Here is a 23,172-nt window from a genome sequence, read left to right as displayed (position 1 = left end):
CACCTTCCTTTTACGTTTTATCCTCTGTACTTTCAGTGTCATGAAATACCTCTGAGAGTTCCTCTAATGCGAACTTTTTTGCCATGTCACTTCTTCAGTGACATCTTTTTTTTGTCACAACTATTTTCTTCATTTATGTCAATGAGACCACCTTTACGAAGTTCTTTTGGCTGCACATCTAGAATGTCTGGCTCAACAGCAAAGTCAACATTCCTAGAGTCGGCTACTTTTTCTGTAACTCCATTTACGTTCAATTAGAATCTTGCAAAGTTATTTCCACAGTGTAGTAAAAGTTTCTGCCATACTGCACACCTATCACTCTGTTACTTCCTGCCAGGATGCCTGAATTTTTTCATTTGATCAATCTCCAAATGTAGCATTAACAGCCTGTCCAAAGTCTGTCTATAGGCTTTAAAAGTTGAAACAACTCCTTGGTCCGTTGGCTGAATAATGAGATTACAGTTGCTGGTTCACACCACAGCTCCATGCACACCTACGACCCAGCTCACTTTGTTACACAGTTACCACGTTACTATCAATATTTTCAAATCTTCACTTACACCCAGTTTTACTTCCAGTGTTTTCACTTTTTGTTTCAATTCTGTATTTCATCCTCCTTGGCCAATTTCCTCCTTTGATTAGCTATTTTTGTAAAATGTCACATGGATTTATCACTGGCAAACAAGGAGGCAACACAACTACACACTCCGCTGTCTGTGTATAAACTGAACAACAGATGCGCACTGACCAGTCACCAACAGACTTTGAGGGAAGTGACATGACTGGTCACGGATTATAATTCACACCTGTTATTTATGTAGTCACTTGTAAAATGGGTTTGTACTTTATGCAATTACTCATAGTTCACATACGTGGTAACCAAACTCTCAATCACTCTGTTGAGGAACTGGTACTTTTAACTGAACCACAGAAACTGAAATTTGTGCATATTGGAACTATACAAAACATGGACCACCTGTATAACAATTCAACTAATATCTTCACAGAAAATATGGTTTTCTTTATTTCAGATAATATGACAATTATGTAAATAGACACTTTATTTGAAGTATCACTAAAATTTTTAATGTTATATTCCTGATAATATTCAACATTAGTCTTTAACATCAATTTTAATTTCTAACATCTCTAATTAACACTGAGACCGTAAAAGCCATTGGTGAACAATTTCTGGAGACTTAAAAAGAATCCTAAGGAAATCAGGAATGGCAAAATATAACATATTTGTTTTACAAAACCCAAATTAATAAAGTGCTGATAAGATAAATGTATTTCAAACGGAAAGTTAAGAGCATTCAGAGTATCATAACCTACTTGTGCATATTCAAACTCAGCACATCACGCACACTCACCCACAGGGAACTGAAGCCGCCTTTCCTGACAGTCATCATGTGCTCTAAGGCAAAGTTTGATAAATCAGAGCCAATCAACCAGAGGTCATGTTAAAACACAAGTGTAAAGATGCTGCTTAATAATTTCCATCTTCTCTATTCCAACAGAACAGTAACCACATTCAGTAACAAGAATGGATAAACAAATGCGGCACCTCCACAGACTAGAACAGAACAGCATTCAGCCATAAAAAGGAATGCAGCACTGACAGTGCTACTGATGCAACACGGATGAACCCTGAACACCTTATGCTCAGTGAAAGAAGCCATACAGAAGGTCACATGTTGTATGGCTCCATTTACGTGAGCAGTCGGAACAGGTAAATCCAGAGAGACAGGAAGTAGGTTAAGTGGTTGCCAGAGGCTGAGGGGAGAGGAGCAGGGGAGTGACCGGTAGCAAGTACAAGGTTTCTTTTCGGGGGGATGGAGTTGAAGAGTGGTGATGGTTGCACAAACCTGTGTACACAGGTGCCCACTGAACAACGCGGGGATGAACAACGCGGGGACTGGAGCACCAACCCCCCGCATACTTGAATATCCATGTGTAACTTGTGACTCCCCTAAAACTTAACTGATAATAGCCCACTGTTGACTAGAAGCCTTACCGATAACAAACAATTAACACATATGTTGTATGTTACATGTACATCTACATATATTTTATGCATTTGTGACATACCTTTTTCTTAATTTTTTCAATATTTCTAGGCTATAGAATTCATCGGTGCATTTTTTCAAATTGTCACAAATCTCCAAAAAATTTTTCCAATACCTTTACTGAAAAAATGTCGTGTGTAAGTGGACCTGCGCAGTTCAGATCAGCGCTGTTCAAGGTCAAGTGTAAAATTAAAACCACTAAATGGCACACTCCAAAATGGTAAATTTTCTCAATTTTTAAAATTGATTTTTTTAAAGTACATTTTTCCATGGCTCCAAATTTTTAAAAACAATGCTAACTGTTGGCAATGATGTGGAACAACCTAGAGCTTTGATACAACTGCTGGTGGGGGTGTGATGTGATACAGGCGTTCTGGGAAACTGTTTCTACTACAGGTGAAAAGATATATACAGTATTACCAGCCATTCCACTCTTAAGTATATGCCGAAGAGAAACACACGCACATCTTCACCAAAAGACACGTGCAATATTCATGGCAGCGTTATTCGTAATAGTTCAAAACCGGAAAAACCCACATAGCCATCAATAAAATAAACTGTGGTGTATTCTTAAATGGAAAGCCACACAGCAATGAAAAACGATGAGCAAGTGCTACATGCAACAACGCGAATGAATCTCACAGACGTTATGATAGGCAAAACAACACACAAAATTCAAAAACAAGCAAAACCGAGTCATGGTGATAGAAATCAACTCTGGTTTCTTTTTCAGGGATACTGACTACAAGGGGCCAGGGGGGAGGCTGCTGGGAGCTGGCAACACTCTAAACACTGACATGGAAGGTGGCAGTAAAAACTGCAGCAGGCTACATATGATTTGTGCACTTTACAGTATGGATGCTATACTTCAGTTACACATCTTTAAGACTCTTATCCAACAACTGATCAACCAAAAGCAACACGCAATGACAGAGCGCACTGGCTAAAATTAATTGCCTGAGCCACAGTTACAAATCCAGCAAAGAAGCAATTCACACGGCACATTTTATAAATGCCAACTGTTCTTGATTTTTGCATTTCTGCCTCTGCCGCCCTTTTAATTGTACATACACGTGCTATTCTGCAAAATAAGTAAAATGTGTGATGCCTGCAAATATGAAATTACTATTAATTTATCATCTTCTATGAAAGGAGCTCTTAACTGCATTTATGATATATGGACATACACATGCACATGTATGCATACTGATGACAGATGTCTTTAAGAATCTATTGAAAAACATGGACATGTCCTCCAGAAAATGCAAAAACACTAATAAGCACAAATTTTTGTATATGATTGCAAAGTTCGCTTCCCCTAAAACTCATACATGGACCCCAGCTTTAAGATCAACAGTCCAGCCAGTACCAACATTCATTACAAATAATCTAAATTGTCACTTACTTAGCGGCTCTACATGCAAGGCACAAACATACGTGATCTCATTTCATTTCATTTTCACCACGACTGTTAGAGGTGGGTGGTACTAGCTCCGTTAGGCAGGTATAAAAATCTAAGATGAAAGACACTCTATATTCCAGGTTGGATTGTGACTGAGTGAGACTGAAGCTCTGAAAAACTCTTTCAGTCCAGGTACACTGTATATCTAAACACCAAGGAGCCCATCAAGTCCAGCCTAACAACATTCTCTGCCCCTAAAATCCTAAAGCTCAGTGAAGCAGTCCATTTTCTCAGCATGCGCATACACACACAACTGTTCACTGCTGCAGTCCCAACAACACTAGCAAGCACTAAATGTAGACGATGAATAAAAGAATGAAAGGAAGAACGCTGTCTAAAGCAGATTCCACTCCTGCACAGGGAATCTCAGGGAGAAAGCTTGTGGATCTACCACATCTTGTCACGGATACTTCTGCAACTTCTCTGGGGCTGACTGGCCATGGGTGGAGTCCACATAGGAGGAAGGCTATTTCCCTATCTTTCCTGGTGTCATTCAATAAGCAGCTACTATGATGAAAAAGAACAGATGGCAGTGTGGCTGGATGGAATGCGTGCCTGGGTGAACCTGGGCCACATGACACAACCCCCCACAGGTCTCCTGGGAAGGGCAACACTAAGGACTATCTCCCCAGAGCCAGGCTGACTCCTCATTACTACTGAACACCTTAATCATGATAGACTTTCGCAAACACTTCTTTGTTACTAGGTGTATCAATAAATCCCCCAGATGAAAGAAACATGGTTAAAGTATTTTTCCGTAATATTATTTTACAATTAAATATTTAAAGATATAAATTAAAATAGAATTTATCAAAGCAGATGTTCAAAATCAATGTAGAAAACCTACATTAAATAATTTCTTCAGCACTTTAGTGCTTATAAGTTTATATCTAAATGTACCTCATATAGCATCAAAAAGATGTGCTTATTTAGGAAAAGAATAACTCAAGAGGAGTCCTTCAAACAGCAGGAAAGCCACGACACTCTGCTGGTTCCACTCACTCATCTAATTCATCTCATCCACACAGCAACCCTGCACGGTAGGTTCCGTTAGTCACCTCATTTACACAAGTGGACACCGAGGCACTGAGAGGTTAGGCGATTGCCCCAGATCACACAGCTGCATGTCTACGAGTTCACCTCCACACCAGATACTGGCCAGTCCAAGGATGAGCCACCGACCCGCAGCACAGCACCACGGGGAGTGCGCAAGCCCCAGCACAAACCTACCCAACCCCAACCAAGATTACCACGTGAACCCTATGCAAGTTTAGTCTGGTAGGTTACCTGCATCAAAACTACCAAGCTATATTATAATTTTCTTTAGTATATCATTTACTTTCCACCTATCAATTCAATCTCCCCCAACCCCCCAACGTATCAAGAGAAGCGTATGTATAAGGCACTCTCACAGGCAATCAGGACACGTTGATAACAGGTCCTCATGAGAAAAGCCACCACAGACAAGTGCACTAAGAACACAGCGCTGGGGACTCCCCTGGTGGCGCAGTGGTTAAGAATCCGCCTGCCAATGCAGGGGACATGGGTTCGGGCCCTGGTCCGGGAAGATCCCACATGCTGCAGAGCAACTAAGCCCATGCGCCACAACTACTGAGCCTGCGCTCTGGAGCCCGCGCGCCACAACTACTGAGCCCACATGAGCCCGTGTGCCACAACTACCGAAGCCTGTGCGCCTAGAGCCCGTGCTCTGCAACAAGCCACGCCACCATGACGAGAAGCCTGCGCACCACAACGAAGAGTAGCCCCCGCTCACCACAACTAGAGAAAGCCCGTGCGCAGCAACGAAGACCCAACGCAGCCAAAAATAAATTAATTAACTGAAAAAAAAAAAAAAAAAACAGTGCTGGTGGGGGCAGGGGCGTGGCGAGGAAAGAAAAGGTCCAACTCAGACTTGCGACGTGGTCAGGGCTCCGATATAAGGTGAGTTCCAAGCTGGGATCCTGAGAATGGGTATCAAAACTTATACCCAACAAAAGATAAGGTCTCTGGTGTAGGTCAGAGTGCTCCAGGGAGTCAATGCAAAGCCAACGTGCCTTTAATCCCATCCGCAGGAAAGCTGGCCAAGGCCCAGCTGTAGAGGCAGGTTCAGAGCCTGACTGATGTTAGATATGCACCTGGGCAGCAATTCAGCCCTTCCAGACCAATCAGAAGGTTTCTGTTATAATCCAGACAGGATAAATGGCCTGAGGAGAAGAAAGATTTGAAAGCTACAAAAAATCCAAGAGGACAGGATTGATCAACTCGCGTATGCAAGACTTCAGGACAGTCAGCAGCCATTTTTCTGGCTTGGGCAGCAAAGTGGGAAAGCGATACCATTCTATTGAGATAAGGAACACAGGAGGGGCAGATGCTGTTTGTTGGTGGAAGGGGGATGGGCAGTAAGTAAAAGGATCAATTCAGCTTGGTATTTGTTACTGGGAACAACTCAGGTCTAAATGCCTGAACTCAAGCCAGATGAAGGAGGCACTTCATGCCTCCAGTTACGGTGGGGGGCGGGGGAAGCAGGGAGCCCTGACTTCTGGACGTTTACTTTGGAAAGGGGAATAAGCCTCGTGTCACCACAGGCTCTCAGACTGGGGATGGAAGGGGGCGGGGCACGACACACATGACTGACATTTTGATTTGGGTTCTTTGAAGCCTTTTAAAATACATATATAATTTCTCAGCTACAAATGAATCTTTGTACTCCTAAGGGGGAGAAGTAAATTTACCTTTGGGAAAATACTGCCACTCTTTTGGGGGGGGGGGAGTGGGCACTGTGCAAAATGAAAACAGCATAATGGCAAGGACTCCCAATGTGGTGTTAAACTGCTATGCATCAAAAAGAGTGATTTTCCTAATATGCAGAGATTGATTTGGGCTGTCTGATTTGGAACTCATTATCATAAAGGCCGCTCATGAGACAGGAAGGTATGAATTAGACCGGGGGCTCGCAGGGGTTTATTTAAGTAATTATTCATGCGGCATTTACCATGCCAGGACTATTCTAAGCGCTTAAACGTGCGCTTAGATTAAAAATCATTTAATCCCCATAACAACCTTATTTTCCCTGCTTTCCGGATGTGGGAAGAGAGAAGCCCAAGGCCCAAAGCCACCAGCCTAGTGCATGGGCCTCAGCAGGCAGGGGAGCTGCAGAGGCCACGCCCTTGCTCAGCAAGCCCTGCTGCCCCGGGTTTGTGGTCACTAGCGGGCGGGCCGCTGCATGGCAACACTGGCAACACGCACCGAGTGGCCATTCTCCATCCTTGCAGTCGCCACTGTGCTGTCCTGGCCTCGGCCGTGAGCCAGCTGCAAGGTGTTATTGCTACTGCCCACTCTTTCACAGCCAGCCAGCCTCATCCATTTGTTCATGCCTGTCCCTGCAGGCCACACCTCCCTTGGAGTAATTAATTCTAAAGGCATTTATTGAGCCAACGACTAACTAGTATGGATTACAAAAAGATATAATCCTAACCTGAAGAGCGTTCAGCCTAGTTAGGAGAGAGCTACACACACGCACATACACATACACTCACATGTGGTTATTTAATTACAACTGTAACAAGTACTATTTAAAAATTACCATTAGAGTAAGAGCAGTAAAGAAAAAGCCCCACATCACCACAGAATCATTACGTCACGGCGGCGGCAGCGCGCTGTGCGGGGCTGAGGGAGGCCAGTTCAGCGCCGGCGGTGGCGGGGTGGGCGGGGAGCCCGAGAGGCGGCCCCAGGGGCGGGCGTCAACATTTGAGAAGCTTCAATCCAGAAACCCTTCTCCTTTGGTTCAGAAAATGTTCTTGCATCATTTCTTTGATGATTTTATCCTTTTTCTCTTTCTGCAACTTTTACTATTTGGATACTGAACCTTCTGAATTCATCATCCTACTTTCCTTCTTTTCTCCCCCATTTGTCTTTCCTTTCCATGTTCTGAGCCACCTTCCACATTATCTCCCAATGCTGCTGCTGAGTTTATTTCTGCTTTCTTACTTTTAATTTTCTTGTTCTTGAATGTACTTTTTAAAAGAATTCTGTTTGTCTTTCACAGAGGCGACATCTCCTCTTAGCACTCTGGAAACCTGACACTGGGACTTTTATTGTGTTCCTTCAGCTTCCTTCTCTTGCTGTTTCATCTCTGTAGACTGTTTTCTGCTTGTTTCTCTGTTCTGGTCTCCCATCTTGAAAGCAGAGGCTGTCTTTAAAAACCTGGTTGTCTGTCAGGGACCCTGTGCTGAGCAGGGAAGCAGCCACTCGGCCAGAGATCCCTGAAGGTCAGGACCTGCCTTTCCCTTGGACCAGCGTCTCCAAAAGAGAACATCTCCACCTCCTGACAGGATTCCGGGAAGCAAGGAAAAAGAAAGCATGGCTAATTGCACTTAATCCCCGGTTCTGAGTGCAAGAATACGTTCAACATACTACGTTTTACCAGAAATTTTCCACAGTAAAGTTTTTAAAACAATATATGCAGAAGCCAGCCCACAACGGGGAGAATAAATTATGACAAGAGCACTGCAGCAGCGATGGCTGTGGAGAGCTGCGCTGGTCAGGCACAGCCCTCAGAAGCAAGACACAATTCTCTCTCCCTTAAACTGCTCACCTACTTTCTATGGGCAAGACCCTAGAGATTACAAACAGCTCAAACCTCACCTAAATCACACAAATAACCCTTTAAAAGAAGAAGCCCAGTATAATCTCAGGGCTGTAACTGAAGACAAGTGGAAATCCGACAGAAGAAGCTGGTCTCAGGGAAGGGCTTAGGCAGGACCTCTGGGCAAGATCCTGATGAAGGAGTAGCACGTGTCCTCTGGTAACAACACAGCCAGAAAAATACTGCAAGGGCCGGTGCTCACTCACAGCTCTGGGGCTCTCAGTCGCGCCAGGCTCTGTGAAGTGGGGGTCACAGTACCTCCCCTATGGGGGGAGAGGATAAGCATACAGTGCTCAGCAAGACATACGAACCCAAGTCAGCATGCAGCAGGCGACAGCTGCTACAGAAGGAGAGCTCTGAGCTGGACTGTCCTCTAAGTGGAAACCTTGAAAGACCCTCCCGTTTAACTCATACTTCAAAAGTCCCATCTCTGTCCCCAATCAGCATCATCCCTGTTCCTAGTGGTCACACTGCTGCATGACCGCACAACAGCTTCATGAATCCCTGTCCAAAAAGGAAACAACAGATTCCCATTCTTACCGTGATAATAGCTGGTATATTTGAAATGTATTGTTAAATCCAATAACCAAATTAAGCACAGTGTTCCTTTAGATTTCCCCCCTAAACCTTGTCCTATAAAACACCTATGCATTTTTTACACTGAAAACATGCCACCAGTATACCATTCCATCGTGAATCTACACAAAAGCTGAAACAAGAACGGTCAACAGTTCAGGACTATTATCTTCTCAATGAAATTCTGTCAACTTCACAAAGCAGTTAAGATTTTCACAGTAAAAAAAATTAATATTAAGGTATGATATTCTGGCAGAATTTTGTTCCTCTTAAAAAAGAACGGTTAACAAAACAGACCTCGGGGGAGATCAACATGCTGGCCTCACCCTGGTTAACAGATCCTGTGTTTGTCCCTTGGTTTTCTCAGTAAGACAGACTGCACACATCTTTCAGTAGAGGATTTTTCTGGCTGTGCTGTATATCATACAAACGGATGCATAAGAGAACACTTTCTAACTTGTTTTATGAGAACTTTGATATGAAAAACAAAAAGATTACAACAAAAAAAAATTACAGACCGATGTCCCTCATGAAAATAGACACAAATACCCTAAACAGAATCCTACATCTTCAATCTCGCAATGTATAAATAGGGTAACGGATAACCCATCACCATCAGGTGGGATTCATCTTCGGAATGCAAAGTTGGTTTAACAATCAAAATGTAATTCATATTATCACATCAACAGATACAGAAAAAGAGCATGACAAAATTCAACACTCTCTAATGATTTTTTTAAAAAAAAAAACCTCTCAGAAAACCAGGAATTAAAAGGGAAGTTTTCTGATTTGATAAAGGATATCTTAAAAACAAAAAAGACAAAACTGAGCTAAATCCTATTTAGCATTGAGTACTTTCTTCTTAGGGTGGGAACAAGACAAGGACATCCCTTCTTGCCATTTCTACTCAACCCTGGGATGAAGATCCAAGTTGAGGTAGGCAAAAAGGTAGGACAAAGAAACAAAAGATATCAAGATTGTAGAGAAAAATAGTTTTTATTTACAGATTACATGATTATAGTTTTTTAGGACTGTCTACTTGTGCAAATAAACCACCAGAACTAATAAGTGAATTTACAGTAAGGCCAGAAGATAAGCTAACAAGATAATCTATTTCTACATACTAGGCCAACAATTGGAAAATTAAACTTAAAAACCAAATAGCATCAAAAAAAAGTCCAGACCACCACACTAAGATCTACTATACACTAGTGTCCGATATTGGATAGATACACCAGAAATCTCAATACTGTTCTTAGGGCATTCTCCCAAATTGATCTACAGCTTCAACACAGCCCCATCAAAACAGAATAGAAAAAACAACAACTCCAAAAACTGCTGTAACTGGTAAAACTTGCTATCCGTAAGTCTGCAAATTCAACTGAACACTGTGAAAACAGGCAAAAAACCAAAAAACAAAAAAATTCACCAACATCTGAGAATAAGAACACAAAAAAATGAACCAAAGCTACATGAACCACAGAATAAACTAAAGTTTGTCTTTTTACTCAAAGAAAAAATTTACTGCCATTGATTTCTTTTCAACAAATTCCTACAAAATACTTACAATATGACTCAATTTATACAACTTTTCAGGAAGAAAGGTATAAAAATACAAATGTATATAAGTTAAAGAAGTTAAAGACGATAATACATGTACACCTAATCATAAACCTAAATTATGTGAGCTACATGTCAATAATATTACGTAAATTTACACAAATATTACTTAAATGCAAAACAAAAATATTCAGTGATAATTTTTTTAAAATATTTATTTATTTAGGCTGCACCAGGTCTTAGTTGCAGCATGCATGCAGGATCTAGTTGCCTGACCAGGGATTGAAACTGGGCCCCCTGCATTGGAAGCGCAGAGTCTTACCCACTGGACCACCAGGGAAGTCCCTAATTATTTTAACATTAGCTTTTTCTCTTTAACTGAAAACTGATAAAGTTATGAAATACAGAAAACTGTTGAATTTACAATAAATTCCTTACAGTTTAAACAATTACAGACGAATCTGAAATTAAAGATTTGTGAACACTATTTTTAAAAATCAGTATCACTAACCATTAAAGCGCTAGAAAGAACTCAACAGTTTTTTAATTTTCCCAAAAAAGTCTCCATCACCCTTCTCATTGTCTTCCAGAGACTTAGACCTCTACTGCTGCAGGCAGACAAGATGACTCACTCCATTAAGGCGTTCATCTGCTCACGACAGCAGTCTGCCACACACGAGGCACCGGACGCAGCAGCGAGCCAGGGGAGACTGGCCCCTTGCCTCCTAGGTGTGCACTTCACTGCAGGAGAGCAAGCGAGCCCAACAGGCGAACCACAGACAGTACGTGAGCTGGTGAGGAGAGCAAGAGAGAAGGAAAGCAGAGGAGCGGAGAGGATGGTGGTGGCAGGAGGAGGGCCCCATTTCACCAGGGGGGCCAAGGAGGACACACTCATATAGCTTATTGTCCAAACCAGGAGAGCTGGCGGGGGTCTCGGGGGTGGGCGGCGAGTGTTAAGATGGATAAACTGGGGCACTCACTTTCCCTACCTGGCTGACAAGGGCATATCTGAGCAAAAACCCCACGTCCAACTAAAGCTCTAGAACTGCGTGTGGAGAGAACCCCAGGGAGAACTAGCGGCCTCTTCCTCAGATACAATGAGGACAAGTGAAAGAATCAGAGAGAAAGGTGTCTGAATCCCCACGCTACCGGCTCTGTGGGCGAGGGAAGGGGTGCTAACAAGATTCGAAACAGGAGAGAAAAGGGAGCTCCCGGTGACCCCGCACAGCTAGCTGCTCTCCTTATCTCTGTTCAAGCGCTGCCTAACTGTCCTCTCCTTACCCTCTGCAGCGACAGAGACACCTGTTACTTTCATATTCTCGATTTATCATAAACTCATGTACTCGATATGCCTGCTGCATGCGAGGGATACAAACACACTGCACTAACATTTACCCACGGTTAACTCACTACGATGCGAGGAAAGGGACCAGCGCCATGAGGAGACGATCAAGGAATCTGAGCTGGAGTGGCTGGGGTCACAGAGGGAACTGTGAAGGGAAAGGGTGTCCCAGGTGGAGGGAAAAGCATCCCCCACCTGAGGAAGAGTTCAAGGAACTGACAGACGACGGTGAGGGACAGAGGCAGACCAGGTGTGCCTCCCGTGCGGCGGATGAGGCTCCCAGGGAGAGGGAAGATGCGCCCAGTCCGTGCACAGGGGCCTGACTAGGCCTGGCACCCACCTGGGGAGTCCCGGTCTTCGAAGGCAGGGGGAGTCTCAGGAAGAAGAGCCCCACCCCTACCCCTCGAAGAAACAGGGTGGAGGGCAAGGCCTCCCTACTCACCCCTCTCCATCGGCCTCAATGCAACTCAAGCTGCAGTCAGTGGGAAAGCCCACATCCTCTGGGACACGCCAACACCTTCGGGTCTCAGCGCCTTCACGCGCAGAATCCCTAGAGCACGGAGCGCCCTCCCACCCTCTGGGCCTGAATCGAAATGGCCCAGACTACCAGTTCAGCCTTCCTTTTCACTCAGCAAACAACTGAGTGCTGACAACGTGTCCGACCAGAGGGATTTAAAAAGTAATAAGGCCTGTAAGAAGTTGACAACCAGGTAACAGGAGACAAGCAAATAAGCAGAGCTGAGTGAGTCACCAGCTATGCCAGCGTGTGCAGCGCCCAGCCCTGTGGGCCGGTGAGAGACAGAGGGCCACGCGCGGAGCAGAGTCCTGAAGGCTTCACGTGTGAAGAAGGAGGAAAGTTCCACACAGGAGCAGCAAAAGCGTAAGGGGCAGGCGAGGCACAACCCAGCAGGGTCCTCTCAGAACGTTAAGTGCACGCAGAGCTGCGAGGCTGGAGCCTGCAGGAGCTGGGGAGGCGGGGAGAGGGCAGAGGGGAGGGGGGCAGTGCCTGAGGACACCACTGCAGCAGCAGGGCCGGCGGAGGGTGGACGGGAACTCAGCTCAGCGTTCACTGAGGCCGCTACGTGGAGGCGCCATGACCTGCTCCCTGGGCTGTGCGCTCACAAAAGTCAGTCACTCCTCTGGAGAGCACCGGATTTCTTTTACTGTAAATTTACAGGTATCTAGACAGCTACATAAATATAACTATGAAATGTTTATATGCTTACATAATAATATATTTTTAATCTGTCTCCCCCGCAAGTCAATTAGCTCCTCAAGCTGTCAGATCGGATGGCGGTGATCCCACAGGCGTGGCAGAGGGCAGCTGTCAGACCCTGGAGCCTGACCCAGACCCATCTGTTAAGAGAACCGAATGTAGCATGTGTGCTGCTACAAGAGGAAACCCAAAGACCAATTCACTCCTTTTGTTGAGCAATTTTTAAGGATTAGCTAACTCTATACAGAATTTGTTCATTCATTAGGTAATATTTATTTGTGCCAATTACTTGTCAAGCAGGAAAAAACCTGACATAATCCCTGACTTTGTTAAGTTTACCATCTAGCAAAGAAGAGGTCAAACAAGTGCAATATACCATGATAAATAACAGTAAATGTTGTGCAAGACAGAAGAAAAGGCTCAAGGAGGGAACACCAGAGAGAAACTAGTTTAGCTGAGACGTAAAGGTGCAGGAGTCAGCTGGGCAGAGAAGGGAGACAAGAGGCAACTGCAGCTGCAGAAGGCCTAAGAGGAAAGACTTTGGGTGTCCCAGGCACTGAAAAGTCAAAATGAGCAAGAGGCCAAGGGCCCAAAGCTGGAGACAGTGGACAGAAGCCAGATTAGGCGAAGCCCTGCAAGCCATGTTAAGGATTTGCAATTCCATCTGATTCTAATGAGAAGCCACTGGGGAGTTTGAAAAAGAATAACATCAGATTTATGTTTTTACAAAATCACTCCAGCAGGTGTGTGAAGGATGAACATGTGAGGAAACAGGAAGACCAACAGGAAACAACTCCCATAGCCCAGAGGGGGAGAGAAGGTGAGGAATTCAAGACCTATTTTGGAGACAGAATCATCAGGATAAAAAGATGGATCCCTTATACATGGAAGAAGGCATCAAAGAGGCATCCTGGGTCTGTGGCATGAACAACTGAGTGGATGGGGGTTTGACATGTTTATTAAGACACAGGATTTGGGGAGAAACCGATTTCAGGAGTAACAAGTAAGAGGCTCCTCTCTGGCTGGTATCAGATGCTTATGAAAAATACAAATGTAGGTATCAAGAGGCAGCTGACCCCTGGAGTCTGACACACAGAAGAGAAGATGGGCTGTACACAGAGACAGATGGACGGATGGATGGATGGATGGGTGGACGGATGGATGGATGGATGGATGGATGGATGGACGGATGGAGTTTAAAATACTGATACAGAAAAAGCATGACTTCAACCACAGGATCCAGAATCACACAAATGAACTATTAATAGTATATTCAATCTCAATCTACCACTGAAAGACACAGAAAAAAATCAACAACACGTTTATTCCTAACAACCAAATCTGACACCTCTCAATCCTTCCCCATCTTTCAAAAAGATGAAACAAACAATGCACATACTGATATAATCAAAGAACTTTCCAAGCAGGGCTTTCTGCACTTAGTAGCCTTGCAGCCAATTAACAGCACTGTAAACATTTACACTTACTTCAATATCCTGAATTAAAACTGTCTTTAAGCCTAGGAAATTATGATATAGTTGGACACAATTTATAACACAGTCCTCTTAAATATGTTAAAATACAATCTTCAGCAGGTGGAATCTAAGGTGGGTTCTTTAAACTAAATTCATCAGTACAATAAACTTTATTATAGAAAGGACTCCAGAGTGTTTTAAGGATAAAGTTTTCACTTCAAAGTACACAAATATAGGTCTGTTCTATTATTTTTAGCCTGTTCTAGTAAGTATTTTACATGTCTTCTTAAATTGGGCCATGGCTGTTTTTTGAGGTTAATGTGACTGATAAAAAAATCAAATGTGAGGTTTAGAATGTCTAACTGCAAATAGAGATTTGGATATATATTCTTTGGATTTGAGCTTTTTACTTTGTCTCTATCTAAAAGTAGTAATTTTATACTTTAAAATAACCAATTCAGACAATTCCTGCACAGCAACATCTTTGTCTTTATCACACAGCAAAAATTAATCAGGATAAACACCTAAGGGCGAGAGAGTAAGCGGAGAAGGCAGAGGGGACCTGTCCTGCGATGGTGCCTGTGCGCTCACGGGGCGGCGGGCTCAGCCCCAGAAGGGGACGGGCTGCAAGCTCCCCAGCGTTGTCAGAATCTGCTCCTGAAGGATCCATCTGAGGAGACAGCCTGTTCCAGCCCTACACGCAGACTGACCTTGACCTTGATACCATCCCTACCTTTTCCCTCTTCTACACATGTGAGCTCTGCCCTCGTGCCCAAGCCCACCTCTATCAAAATGATATTTCAGTTAAAAATGCCTCTACTCATTTGCTCTGCAGTCAGCAAACATAATGGCAAAATAAGTGGCTTCAATCAATTGCTTTGGGACGAACAAAAACACTACAATCTCTCTTCCAAAGTTCATAGTTCTAAAGTCACTTTGAATTTTTTAAAAACTTAGTAGCTGATTATTTAATATCACATTGCCACTGGATTCATATATCTTGAATCTAGCCTAGACGTTGTGAGTGAAATCAGAGCCTTATTGTTAAGGATAAGTGCTAACAGAGAGCTATCATTTGCTATCACACAATGCAAGTGGCATTATATAAATGAATCCCAGCAAGTCTGGGAAAAGATCAAAATTTTCAACAAGTATAGAACTCTTCACCACTGAGCACTGATCATGCTCAATTATACTATACAGTCCTGAGGTGAGAATCTGCAATTTAAAAAGTTCCCAAACCCAACATCCTTTAAAACTCAAGAGTTTGAATTAACTGCAAAATCTTTACTCTTAATATCTAATTATGTAATAAAATGACAGTCTTTGTTTAGTCATACTAAATGATTCTAATATCACATGTTTTAAAAATGTTTAAAAGCCTAGAAAAGAATTAATAGATAATGACAACAACTCAAATGAAAACCAATTTAATTTTGTGCTAACACATCAAAATATCCTGGTGGTACTAAAATTTTTAACCTGAACACTAAATTTAATCAGTCTGAAGCTTTACTTATAATACTGCAGCTCTTTACCCAGTGCAGAGTCCTCCTTTTAAAAATTTTTCCTAAGTGGAGTAAGATGACATTTAAATATATATATTTTTAATAATAAATATTTTTATTAAATTCTTCATTAAGGACTTTACCTCCCAGGTTAAATATTCAATTCACTACTACTTTAAGCAAAACAGCCTACCTGTCTTGGTCTTATTCATACGTGAATTATATGGCATTTTTAACTTCTAAACACGCTCCCCAAATACCGTCTTGAGTGTTACAATGAAATGCTATATTTTATATTTTTATTTTTATATAACTAAAACCCCTAACAACATTACAGTGGAAAATTGTTTATTCACAGCATTGCTGACCCTTAGTGATAAGCCCACCTTACAGTAACAAGGAGTTTCCCATTAAATATACAGTCTTTACAGTGAGGAAAGGAAACCAATTTTTGAAATAAGAAAATCTATGTCACTCTTTTTTCCTACAGTCCTATTTAAGCTTAGTCTCTTTATTCTTTAAAAACTTCTGCCTCACAGAATGGGTAGGACGTCTTGATTAAAACTCAAAATAAAACATGCAACTTCAAGAGACATAAGACAGAGCATAAAAAGAGTTTACTCATTTAAATGCATTTCCATAAAAATAATTTTATTTACTTTTTGAAACACTCTCTAATTGGTTTTATGCAATAGTTGCAAACCCATACCACGTAATTTCCCTTTTTCCTTAAATTTAATTGTGAATCTCTTTGAAATAAGTTCTGACAAACTCTTATCCACCTTCTTAGCGCAAAAGCATGAATCTAAATAAAATTTAAACCAAACAGATTTTTAATCTACTTATACCTTTAGCCCAACACACTGGAAATGGACTACAGCCGCTCTTCTCCATACAGACAGCACCTGTGGGTCCCAGGGCCCCTCGGCCCGTCACTTCCAACAACATAAAGTCAGTCCTAGAAAGACCAAGCCAGGAGTCCGCACACCACGTCCCCGTTCATTGCTCCTACAGGATTTGCTTCGATCCACAAGCAAGACTAAGCTTCCCCTCTGCGCTCCTTTTTTCAGAGCTTGAAGCAAAATTTGGGAGGTGTTCCCTCTGTAATGCTTTCCAGCAGCTTGAAGAATGCCTCTCAGTTACAGAATCTTCTCAAGCTTCCGCAACCTGAAACACAGACCTTCCTGGCCAGATTAAGCTACTGAACAGAAAGAAACCAGCAAGTAACGTGACCCCAAGGGTCTGTGTTCCTAGATTCATTCAGGGAAAGAGAGCGAGAAGGAGGGGAGGGAGGACACAGGGTGGAGAAAAAGGCGGCCGGTAGCCAGAACCTTATTAATATGCTAATCTCACCCTTCTGTTCAATTCATCTGGCAGACTTCTGTTTACGAAACTAACAGACGATTCTAGAATTGGGTAAGCTGCAAATCAAGTCTGACCCAGATCATGTCTGTAGGTGCCTGCTCAAACCATTGTTGTTTTTCAAAGTCGTGCTTTTGGCATTTTGCCAGCCTAATTCTAACCTTACAGTTAAAATAATTACCTTGATGAAATAAGAATAATTCTGAAAATAAAATCCTGATCAACACTAAAAACAAGTCTGTAAAAAATGTCCATAGGAACCCAAATATTTTTGAGGTAAAATATTTTTCCAGATTGATACTTGAAAAGTAAGTTTGTAAATTTATAGAAAGTTATCTAGAAAACACATAAAAACAAGAATTTGAGGTTGCCAGATACTTTCAAAATTAGCTTTAGGGAATATTGAGGGATTCAAGATGCATTTCTTTTTTTAGCTTCAAAATATAAGTGAATAATAAACTCATACTGAAGAAGTAGGACAGAAAAATACCCTAATAATCTGTACTAGCAACTTTTTTAAGATGCAAAGCTACTTACTTTCTCCATTCAAACTGAGAGATAATCAAGGTCATCTAAAAAATTTAGCTCTTTAAACACATTCCACACTTATTATCTTCGCAGTAAGACAGTAAGTAACTAGGTTCCTGGAGCCTTTGCCTGAACACAGTTTAGCCCTCCTAATATATGGGTGATTTTGTTAGTAGTAAATCCCGTAAGCTAATAAAAAATCAAGTACCTTACTTAACTGTGAATTCACTAACTTCTGAAAACAAGAGCTGAACAAAGGCTGTGTCCAGTGACGCCTCAGGGCAGCGTGTTCGGTTTCTAACAGCTCCCCTAGATGATGCTTTGTCCGCAGGCTTTACCTTCAGGCTCCTAATTGCAGGCAGAGCTCAAGTGACCCCTCATATGCCCCAGTGAAAACACATCATTCACCACAGAGAACTCTGACCTCAGGCAACACTGGTTAGAAAGGGGGCTCCAGAAAACACAGGCAAGCAAGCCAGAAAAAGAACAGAAGAAACAAGCAGACAGACCTAGCAGAATTCATGAAAACCACCCCAGCTTCCCCCATTACTGAGGAGAGCCCAGGACAGAAAGGAACATCAGTGGGCAAGTCTGGTACCTGGTTCAGCCCCATGACAACGGCTTGGTGCTTAATCTGAAACCATCAGCTAACAGAATGTATAAACAACCCAAGCAAACTGTGAGTCTCTCTTGGAACCTATGACTCTCAAAAATTAAAAAATCAAGGCTACCTTGTCACCAACCATACTCTACACACCAGATACTGATTACATCTCATTTTCACATCTTCTAAGCAAAATCAGTGCCACCACATCTTTTAAAGATGAGTAAAGACAGGGCCATTCAACCAGGCAGAGGCACAGTGTCACTGAGCCCAGCCGTATCTGGGAAGCAGGGGTCTTCACGAACAGCCCAGAAGGCCACAGCAGCAGCTGTGCAGAAAAGCTAGCGGGGGTGGGGGGGGGGGGTGGGGGTGGGGGGTGGGGGGGAAGGGGGTGTGGGGGTGTGTGTGTGGCTGGAGCTGATGCAGGGCAGTGGAGGCAGGGACGAGGGGCAAACTGGGCGCTTTCTAGGATGGAAAAAGTGAGTGGGGGGAGAAGCCCAGTTTCCAAATGAAGTAACCAGTGGATGGCAGCTTTCTCTCCCATCCACCAAGCTAATGTATATTTTATTTCAATATCCAAATGTCACCTCCTGGTGTGCAAGGTCCTGAGGGTCTGAAAGCTGGAAAGATACAGAGAAGCATAAACTTCTCCAGGACACAGGGAACAGTGGCTGCGAAGCAGAGCCCAGATGGAAGCAGCAGCTACAAGAAAGTTAAGAACCACTGCGGCGACTGAAAAGTAAGAGCAGCCGGCGTGAGAGCAGGAGAGGACGCAGATGCTCGGCGCACAGCAGAAAAGCACCTGCGGACCAGCACTGTGCCAGGTGCTTTCACACACAAAACAACTGAGTTTAACCCTTAACACAGTCCCAACAAAGCACTTCCTTCCCCTTTTCTACAGAAGAGGATCCTGAGGTTCAGAGGCGGAGCGATCTGCCTCAGGCCTAAGAGCCGAAAAACTACAAGTACCAGCCAGTGTGGTGATATGACGACTCCTATTTTCTTTCTGCTAAATATTAAAACAACTTATGCTTTTAAATTCCCAATCCAGTGACATCTTGAAAAGAATGGGAAAAGCCGACAGTTAATAGCAACACAAGTGAAAAAAGTAAGCAATCCCTTTATGCTCTGATTCATGAAATTCTATATATTAATATAAAAAGCTCTTTGGTATTTAAACAACCTCTTTATAGTATCAGTCTAGCTAAGAGCAACTCTGGTAAGTCCCACTTAACAAGTAAACTCTTAATTAAAATTTACTTTAAATAGAAAGATTACTGTTTGCTCAGGCCCCAAGCCTTGGTCACCCCGACTTCTTTCTCTGTCTCTTAGATCAAAGCATTCCATCAGCGAAACCCACCATCCCTGCCTTCAGACTACACCTGGGCCGTGACCTCCCCCCGCCCGCTGCCCCACGCCTGCTGCCATCTGGCACCCACAGGCCTCCCCACCCCCCACACCCCCCTGTTTTTGGCTTGCTGCTCCACACTCAACTCTCAAGCCAGCAGCTGCAACTGACCCTTCCTTTCAAAACATCAATCACACCATTTCACTCCTTTGCTAAAACTCACCAAACGTTCCCCAACTCCCCTGAACAGGTGACCTGCACACCGAGCGTGGTCTGCAAGGCCCTGTGCCGGGAGGCTCCCCTACCGTCTACACCCTCATCTCCTCACCACCACCATCCCCGCCCCCGGGCCTTCTCAGCTCCCACCACACTGAGCTCCCTGTTGCCCTCTGCCCACACGAGCCATGCATGACACCTCAGGGCCTTTACACTGCCTGTCCCTCTAGGTTGGACACTCTTGCCCCAGGTAACCACAAGGCTCACTCCCTTTCCTCCGAGCCTTTGCTCAAATGTCACTTACTCCACGAGGCCTATCCCGACCGCCTCATCTAAAATTGCACAGCCCATACCCTAACCCAGCCTCACCTCCTCACAGCACGATCCCCTCTACAACACCACGTGCCTTATTCTGCACCTCGTCCGCTGTCTGGCTGCCCCACTACAATGCACTCTCCATGGTGGGAAGGACGTCGTCGGTTCTGCACACCGTCTCCAGGGCCTCACTGCTAAAACAGACAGTAAAATGTACAGGCCATATTCCACACATTCCTCCTCTATCCCCTTAGGTAATGAGGACATGGCAGAGGGAAGTTCTATTTTATTTTAGAGGCCACGACCATAGAGAAAGCATCAGAGATTCTAGGTATCAGGACCCGACATTGAGCTCCGTGACAGCATGGCCTGCCTCAGTCTTGGGCACTGCTTCACCTCCAAGACCCAGCACAGGGGCTTGAAAAATATTTACTGCATGAATACGTGAATTACACGTGTTGTAAACCTTGCTTTTCTTCCCCCATAAGAATGGAAAAAGAAAAATTGATATAAATTCTACAAAAATCATGTGGAATGCCCTTCCTCATCCCACATAAAAAATAAATCACACAACTGTAGTATTCTGATACTCCGATCAGAACTTCCACTGCAGATTTTAGTAGAGCAATAATGAAACTAATGTGCGAGATTAGAAGGCTACCAAACAATGCCATAAGCAAGATCAGTGAGCAGAAAAACCCTTCATACACTGTATAATTTTGTCCAATCTGGCTTCCCTACAGAAACCTGGCCTTAAATAAGAAAGTCATTGGGAAAGAACTATTAAGAAACAAACTGCTTGTAAATGTCACAAAAGCAGCTCACAAAGATACAACTCTGACTTTTCACAGTTCTCATACAGTTATCATGGTTTTACTTGTTTGCCTTAAGTTAGTACCAAAACTTTAGGGCAGTACTTCTTAGAAGAGTAAAGCACTGGTAAATGCTTATATGTCAACCAACAGGAGGAATGTAAAAGAAAACTGTAATTCACATTATACACACACAATTCAAAATTTATCTTCATTAATCAAAAGTTAAAGATTGAAATAAAATCAACGCTTTCACAATATGGTACGTCCATTAGCAACTGATAGTTACAACATACCCTAACTTCCGTAGCTGGGTATCCTGTTCCAAGCTCACTTCCAGTAAGACTCATAGAATTACCATTTCTGTGTCATTGTGTCTCACTGTTTCCACCACAAACACAGAAAAAATTTTTCTGAAAATTTTAGTATCAATAAAAATTATGACTTGGTAAGAACTAAAGAAATTCAAGCTTAACAATGGCTATAATCACCTTCTGAAGACAGACAGACAATAGGTCGCAAAACACAACATATTCCGAAAGGTGATGGTATTGGTATTACTTGCTTTCCCTGCCAACTTTCATAACAATTACCGTATCTCCCTTCCGTTATTCTGGAGGAACTCTGGGGAAGCTGAGGAAGGCACTGAATTTGCAACTGGAAGACGCAAAGGAGCCCCAGTTCTATCCGTGAGACAAAGAAAGAATCATTTCACCATCCTGAACCTCAGTCTGTTCACCTGTAAAACAAGGACAATGACAATACCTATCACCTATTGAACAGTGATGACGTGTCAATCACAAAACAGCAGAACAGCAACACTAATAATAATGAAAACATAATGATAATGATGATGCCAGGTTAATGCTTACTATGCACCAAGCCCTGTTCTAAGTACTTTTATCCCACGAGGCAGACTCTATTACCCCCACTGCACAGATGAAGAAATTGGAGCACAGAGAGATAACTTGTTCCAGGTCACAGAGCTTCTAAGGTGCAAAGCTGGAAATCAAACTCAGCCAGCCAGGCTCCACAGTCTGTGTTCCTCATCAATTTGCTGAGTGCTTTACACCTATTTTCTCAATTAGTACTTACAACAACCAATGAGGTAGATGATATTATAATCCACATGTGACATGCGAACAAACTGAGGAACAGAGAAATTAAGTAACATACCTAACATCAAGCTAGCCGGTCAGCGGCAGAGCTGGGATATGCACGGGCACTCGGACACCAGCCAGAACACACACTTCAACCACCACCTACAGTGATGCTACCTGCAGAGACTGCAAAGCTTTCCAGAGAGAGTCAGGAAGCAGGCCCCACCCAGCCTACAGAGGATGACTGAGTCACAGTGAGGACCAAAGAGACAAAGAAGGAAGAGAAGAAACATGCCCACGGAAAGAACGTGAGACAGACAGGCCGCTCTGTCCCCTACACAACATCCCATCATAGTCCCTGGTGTCAGCAATCCTGTCAAAAACAAATTCAGGTAAGATGCTGGACATGCGGCTGGTACCTGAGAGATGCATCAAAACCACCAGGAGATAAACATACCACTGGATTAAGCCACAATGAGATATATGAAACAGAAGGGAAATGCCTTCTAAAAAGGCAGTAGGGCTTCCCTGGTAGTGGTTAAGAATCTGCCTGCCAATGCAGGGGACACGGGTTTGAGCCCTGCTCCAGGAAGATCCCACAGGCCATGGAGCAACTAAGCCCGTGCACCACAACTGCTGAGCCTGTGCTCTAGAGCCCATAAGCCACAACTACTGAGCCCACATGCCGCATCTACTGAAGCCCGTGCGCTCTAGAGCCTGTGCTCCGCAACAAGAGAAGCCCGCGCACTGTAATGAAGAGTAGCCCCCGCTCACCGCAACTAGAGAAAGCCTGCACGCAGCAACGAAGACCGAACACAGCCAAAAATAATAAATAAAAATAAATAAATTCAAAAAATTAAAAAAATTAAAAGGCAGAAAATTCTGTACTTATTATTAATCTAAACAATACTCAGGACTTCCCTGGTGGTGCAGTGGATAAGACTCCATGCTCCCAATGCAGGGGGCCTGGGTTCGATCCCTGGTCAGGGAACTAGATCCCACATGCATGCTGCAACTAAAAGTTCACATGCTAC

At 43.3% G+C, this 23,172-nt stretch overlaps 1 protein-coding gene across 12 annotated transcripts in view; it reads right to left on the bottom strand.

Annotated features, from left to right (window-relative positions):
* PTK2 (protein tyrosine kinase 2) overlaps nucleotides 1-23,172 on the bottom strand; it is a 256,529-nt gene that overhangs the window by 173,629 nt on the left and 59,728 nt on the right. Inside the window, exons 3-4 of one of the 12 annotated variants that reach the window (XM_057532264.1) lie at nucleotides 21,632-21,777; nucleotides 20,281-20,420 (exon numbers count right to left, since the gene is read on the bottom strand). The exons of 9 other annotated variants lie outside the window; for them this stretch is intronic. The gene's annotated coding sequence lies outside the window, so the exon portion shown is untranslated. The remainder of the gene's footprint in view (nucleotides 1-20,280; nucleotides 20,421-21,631; nucleotides 21,778-23,172) is intronic. 2 more of the 12 variants (XM_057532265.1, XM_057532266.1) reach the window with 2 other exon arrangements.

The sequence above is a fragment of the Balaenoptera acutorostrata genome, chromosome 17 (genome assembly GCF_949987535.1).
Source record: "Balaenoptera acutorostrata chromosome 17, mBalAcu1.1, whole genome shotgun sequence".
Taxonomy (NCBI): Eukaryota; Metazoa; Chordata; class Mammalia; order Artiodactyla; family Balaenopteridae; genus Balaenoptera; species Balaenoptera acutorostrata.
The sequence above is the reverse complement of the archived record's forward strand: the minus strand, read 5'-3'. Positions and strand labels throughout refer to the sequence as shown.